Here is a 7,292-nt window from a genome sequence, read left to right as displayed (position 1 = left end):
CGCACACCGTTATTTTAACCAACCGTCTCGGCCTCGACACAGAACTTTAAGCGAAATACAAATACAGAGTTTTCAGTTATTTTACTCTGAAACATGAGTCTGCCAAAGTACGTGCTTGTGTACTTCTGCCACATGTGTTATTGAAGGTCAAAAGAATCTGACAAGATCTCATCGACGACTGAACTGTTGTCAACTTACAGTGAGAAATGAAAAAACACGATCGTCATGCCCTGCTAAACCACTGAAGTTCGATGGTAAGTCATAAACTTAAACAGTTTATAATAATAAACAGGAAAGACTATATAATGGTCAGTGTAGAAAGTCGAAAACAACCCAGGTATCAGCATGAAATGTTTTCTAATGAGTAACTTGGGACGTTAGCTAAACGTTAACATTAACCTTCTCACTGTGCATTTTAAATACTTAGTTATACTTGTTAAGACTGGTGCAATTGCTTAGTTTATAGTGCTGTTATTGTGCTGAACTGCACTATAATAAACTCATGACTTTTAATGATTTTAGGTTTACAGATAATATTACTTAGAAATGAACATAGAGAAGTTTGTAAATGCTTTTAACATCTCTTACGAGACAATTCACCTTTGATGACATATTTATACACATATCTGTACACATGAATTAAATGTGGACGTTAACCTGCATGTTACACTTAAAATACTGGAGGTCCAAAATTTTCTTTCAAATAAAAGGTTATATGTGTGCTTTAAATTGATCAAAGTTTGTATGATTTATTCAGAAAATCTCTTATCAACACACATTCCAGGGTTTTCCCTGCTCTTATAAGATTTGGGCCCACCACCTAAGCCCAAGCCCAGCGACCACACCACCTAAGCCCACCAACAACCCAGGTAAAACCCTGCATTTGTGCCATTGTGTTTTAGCTATTGTAGCATTCTGTTAACTACAGATTTAAAATATGGAATCAAAAACAGTGTTTTTTTTATTCCAGGAAAATGGCCACATGTCAAGGAGGGCTGCTGAGGTTGAGAGTCTCGGTGTCTGACAGAGAAGACCCGGGTATTGTAGATACAGTTTTTGCCTTCATTTACATCAGCACAAAAGGATGCATTGCCCATATTCAAGTTTATAATAGTGGCAACAAGTTTAACATTTAGTACACTGCTCCACAACCAGATTCACAGAACGTCAATGTTTTTGTAGCCCATATCCTAAATCAATTGAAGTGCTAGTTGACTTTTTTATTAAAATATATTGTGTTGAAAATAATATTTGTGTAAAAATATATTGTGGGACAATTCGCTTCTTTTCAGTTCTGGTGCTGACAATATCTATTCATTCATCCACCTTTGTGCCCACTCGCCCACCTCTGTATGCTTAAAGCCCTGACTGTTATCACATTTTGTTGGGTGTGTTACCATGGGGAAAATGCTAAACTGTGTACTGATTGCATTGATTCTTTTTCCAGTAGTCTACTAGTGAATCAGAAGATGATCCAGATGGTCTATGCGGATTCACCTTAAGCTAGTCTGAGCTAATTTGCAAAATAGATGTACTGCAGCATAAAATAAAGAAGTTAAAGAGAGAGAACATCTGTCTGAGGCAGTGCATTAGTACAAGTAAAGGTAAGTCATGTTTTTCAGCAATAAATATTGTGTGCACCATAAAGATTAATGCTGAGATCACAAAGTTCATATGTCTCTTGTCATATACTGACCACTCAAACAACAGATTATTTTTAAAAATAACTTTATCTTTGAAAATAATACTCTGTCACTCCTGCTTAGGCTCAATCAATGTTTTGACCATTCAAGTTTTTTTTGTTTTTTTTAAGATCTTTCTTCAGTTGCTGCTACTATTGAAAAAACATTTATAGAGTTCAATACCATATTGCAGCCAAGAGAGTTGTACCAAGAGACTAAGAAAAGTGCCCTTCCCAAGTTTGTTTGTTTGTTTGTTTATTAGGATTTTAACGTCATGTTTTACACTTTGGTTACATTCATGACAGGAACGGTAGTTACTCATTACAGAAGATTCATCAGTTCACAAGGTTACATCAAACACAGTCATGGACAATTTAGTATCTACAATTTCAATTCACCTCACTTGCATGTCTTTGGACTGTGGGAGGAAACCGGAGCACCTGGAGTAAACCCATGCAGACACGGGGAGAACATGCAAACTCCACACAGAAGGGACCCGGACCACCCCACCTGGGGATCAAACCCAGGACCTTCTTGCTGTGAGGTGACAGTGCTACCCACCGAGCCACCGTGCCGCCCCTCTTCCTAAGTGAAAGATTTAATCTGACCAGTCAAACCAGCTGCTGATGACTTACAATCAGAGCCATTACAGGTAAGTTTATAATTCCTCATATTAGAAATGTTTAAGCAATATGGCACAAGTGAGAGTGGTGATGCATCCTTGATAATGTGGGTGAGCAAGAACAACATCTGGTTATTTGGGCTGTACTCTGCCAGATGTGAACATTTAAATGGAACAGTACTTGGGCTTCGAATGATGATGTTTCTCAAGTCCATAAAAACGCAAGTACAGAGAAGAGCACAGATTGCGGAAGCAACCAATAGTTGATCAGAGCAATTCAACCATTAAAAAAGAGCCACAGACACCTCTTGCACATTGAAGACTTGAAATTAAAGACTGCAACATAACTTCAAGGAAGCTTTGTATTTTAGCTGCCCAGAATGACTTGGTTACAGTGTAAAATGTTTTACATGTACTGATAAATATGCAGAAATACTTAAAAAACCTCTTTGTTTACTTTGCAGGGGGAGAATGCAGAGACGCCCTGAATTACTACCTAACTTTATTTGTTTTTTTCTTCCATTTTTCATTTATTCATTTGCATTATAATTTATATTTTTTTCCATTGATTAATTTAAATTAATTGCTCGATGATGATAATAATAATAACAATAATAAGATATTATAAACACAATATATTTTAACTGATTTTATCTCAGTTTATAGGGAAAGAAAAATTGAGGGATTGTTCTTTTTTCATTTTCAGTTGGGGGTTCAAGACTGTAGTATATTAGAATTGTATTTGGTGATATATAACTGTAAGTTATAATATATAATGAGGGTAGAATTACTAAGTGAATGCACATGTAACGGGTTGGAAGCATGAATGTGTGTGTTAGGGCTGGGCGATTTTGCAAAAAAAAAAAAATCTCGATTATTTTAATATTATTACCGATTGTCGATTACGATTTCGATTTTTTTGTTCTTGTATAATGCAGTTGAAAAAAAGACTCAAATTCCTTTTTTTTTTTTGCATTTTAATTTAAAAGACTGCATAAGTGAAAAATAGTAACAGCACCACCTATAATAATCATTTCAAGAGACTCAAACTTTATAACGAAAACAATATAACAATCTTAATTAGCTATATCCTTTATAAGAATAGCTCACAAACAACCATTACTTTAAATATTGTGCAGCAGAACCTCCCCGTCTTTTATTTTAGTTTATTTTTCAGAGTTTTTAAAGTTCAGTTAGAAATTCAGATAGCTTGTTCTGTGTGTTCTGATTTGTTCATCTGAATGTTTACATTTGGTTGTTGTTTGCTGTGTGAAAATAAAATGATTAAATAACAGCGTATTAATATGCATATTTTATTGTTTAAAATACATCACATTATCAAATCTGGCCTTCCTAGAAAAAAGTTTGGACACCACGGTCATAGAAGGTTAGCATATTATTTACTACAAAATGTTTTCTATACTGGCGAATATAAAATTTAATGTAATTAAAATCCTAATAAATAAATTTGAAATCAATGGATCTATCGCTACCTATAGTTTATAACAAGATATAGACCTATCCAGATGTGCTATCTCTTATGCAAATTAGGCGATGACATGAACTTTAAAAGTCAGTCAGGTGTAAAGCTGGTTAAGGATCACAGTTTAAATCCAGGGTTTATATCACCGTTACGGTACTAAACACAGAAATACAAGAACTTGAACGATGCAGAGCGTCACATCTAAAGCTTCACTAACTAAACTGCAAACCAATGTTTATTGTTCAGAGTTTTCAAAGTTCAGTTAGAAATTCAGATAGCTTGTTCTGTGTGTTCTGATTTGTTCATCTGAATATTTACATTTGGTTGTTCGCTGTGTGAAAATAAAATTATTAAATAACAGCGTATTTATATGCATATTTTATTGTTTTAAATACATCACATTACCTTTTTTATAAAGTTTTACACATCCAGGACTGGAGCAGTTAAGATCAGCTTTGTGATATCCAAACAGTAACAGCACTTTGTGTAAAGTTAATGCACATTTTGTTCACATTTGTTTTCAAGAAAGTTGATTAAATAGTGAATTAATGTTGATGTTTTATTGCCTGATTTTCATTTTCTGATTGTAACATCTACTCTTATATGGAGCTCAAACGCTGCCATAAGTATCTGAATCTGAATTTTATAAATTTGAAATATTTAATGGCGTAATTTATAAATTTGAAATATTTCAATCTGAATTTTATAAATTTGAAATATTTAATGGCGTAATTTATAAATTTGAAATATTTCAATCTGAATTTTATAAATTTGAAATATTTAATGGCGTAATTTATAAATTTGAATTTTAACAATGCTTTTTTTGTGATTTGAACTTGTGAGGTGGTGAAATTTGCTGTTGAAAAAATTTCATTTCAAAATTACAACTTGCAATTTTCAGATTTTAAAAATTCAGATAAAAAAAAATTCTGATCTCTCAGATTCAAATCTCAAAAATACGAATTCAAGCTTGAGGTGAAACATCCGAGTTTCCCAGGAAAAGTAAACTTTCCAGAGCGATCGAACGCAGCATTTAACCAATCACAGCGCTGCCTCACCTGCGTTCATGTCTGTGGAGGAGAAATGAATCCCAATGAGGAAAGTGCATCCAAAGTTCTTCAGATCCACACAGTCAGCTAATTATTTATAGTTCTGGTAAATACTCAACGTGCTTTACGGCAAGTTTTATATTTTGCGTTATGTAACGCTGGTGGCGTGATAACGCGCGGGATAAGGTTAGTTAGCGTTAGCTAGCTTGTTGGTAGTGGTTAGCTAAGAGTTTTGCTTGGCATGAGCTGGTCTGAGTTTAGGAAGGCATGGATATTCCGTTGCTTGCACATATTAAAACGGGGAGTTCAGAAATGTTGTGAAACTTCTTTCCTGGTGTGCCGTATAGCACTTCAGAGTTCAGTCTTTACCTCATTTACCTAACACACCTGGTTCGACTCATCTGGTCAGTTGAGGTTGACACTTTGGATGCACTTACCTCATTGGGATTCATTTCTCCTCCACAGACATGAACGCAGGTGAGGCAGCGCTGTGATTGGTTAAATGCTGCGTTCGATCGCTCTGGAAAGTTTACTTTTCCTGGGAAACCCGGATGTTTCACCTCAAGCTTGAATTCGTATTTCTGAGATTTGAATCTGAGAGATCAGAATTTTTTTTATCTGAATTTTTAAAATCTGAAAATTGCAAGTTGTGATTTTGAAATGAAATTTTTTCAACAGCAAATGTCATTACCTCACAAGTTCAAATCACAAAAAAGCATTGTTAAATATCAAATTTATAAATTACGCCATTAAATATTTCAAATTTATAAAATTCAGATTGAAATATTTCAAATTTATAAAATTCAGATTGAAATATTTCAAATGTATAAAATTCAGATTCAAATACTTATGGCAGCGTTTGAGCTCCATACTCTTAACAGTAACAGCTTATCAGAACTGTAAAATTTAGGCAATAAAGAGAAATGTTTTTAATATTGAGCAGAATGAAGTTAAGCCCTCCACAACAGTAACAGTTTCTTATGTGGTCCCTTGGAAAATTTAATTGCCCACCCCTGGCTTAAGTCCTCTCCTTCAATCATTTTGTCCCTGTTGATGTCAATGCTATGAGCTCCTTATATTGTAAATAATGTAGGCTAACAAAAACATGTGATTACTAACAGGTTCAACACAATGTATATTTAACAAGAAACAGTAAATAATGCTCTGTGAAAAGCATCTTTTGTCTTTTTGTGATCTACTTTGTGATCTAATTCTGATCAAGAAGGAGAGCTTGTTTCCCTAAGGTGCTCAAGTAGAGCAGTGGTACAATGTGCAGCTCAGTACTGCATAGATCAACGGTTTAAATCCCCAGCAATGCAATAACCCGGTCGGACGCCTACATACATACATGACTGGCTATATCTAGGCCTTGTTATGGACTGGCATTCTGTTCAAAGGCCCAGTGATTCAGGAAAACTGGACTCAGCAACCCTGATTAGGATAAAGCAGTGGTAAAACATGACAATTAAATAATAAAAAAAAACACCCTAAATAATTACTTCATTTTACAAAGATTCAGTGTTTTAGGATTACTTACACAGAGAGCCCCAACACATATGGAGAGTTCTGTGAATTATCCACCCCTTTGTACAGGCACCTCGACTAACCAAGAGAGATTGTATTTGCTACAGCAATGTTTGTTTGTTTTGTTTATTAAGATTTTAACGTCATGTTTTACACTTTGGTTACATTCATGACAGAAAGTGTAGTTACTCATTACACAAGGTTTATCAGTTCACAAGGTTATATTGAACACAGTCATGGACAATTCACCTCACTTGCATGTCTTTGGACTGTGGGAGGAGACCGGAGCTCCTGGAGGAAACCCACGCAGACATGGGGAGAACATGCAAACTCCACACAGAAAGGACCCGGACCGCTCCACCTGGGGATCGAACGCAGGACCTTCTTGCTGTGAGGCGACAGTGCTACCCACTTAGCCACCGTGCCGCCCTGCTGCAGCAATGAAGAAACACATCAACCAACTTCCCAATCTCCCTAAGGCTTCGCCAGTTGTGCCAGTTAGATACACAGCCAGGTCAATAGCACAGTATGGTTCAACCTCAAGAGCTCAATGGTTGTGGGCCAGTGCAGCTCATTAGGCCACTTCACCACCCAAGTGGCATTTATTAGAAATTGAAAAATATACTGGGTTAAAATATCCATACAGCTCTTAGATCAGCTGGTGCTCTGTGCTCATATAAATAGGACTAGTTTAACATTACCTGTTACAAAGTACATGGAGCAGAAACCTCTTGCCAATTTCAGAAAGACAACCAACAGTGCCACACTAAGGTGAGCAGAATTTTTTTGGAAGGTCCAGTGTAATCTGAGAACCACCAGGTGATACAGCTAATGGACACTGTTCTAATATTCACCAGCGTGTCCCAGATATAAGTGAAATAATAACACCCCAACTGTTCAAACCTTTACTTTTTATTTTTAAACTTAACAAT

The sequence above is a fragment of the Trichomycterus rosablanca genome, chromosome 16 (genome assembly GCF_030014385.1).
Source record: "Trichomycterus rosablanca isolate fTriRos1 chromosome 16, fTriRos1.hap1, whole genome shotgun sequence".
In the NCBI taxonomy this organism is placed as follows: Eukaryota; Metazoa; Chordata; class Actinopteri; order Siluriformes; family Trichomycteridae; genus Trichomycterus; species Trichomycterus rosablanca.
Note: the sequence above shows the minus strand (reverse complement) of the source record.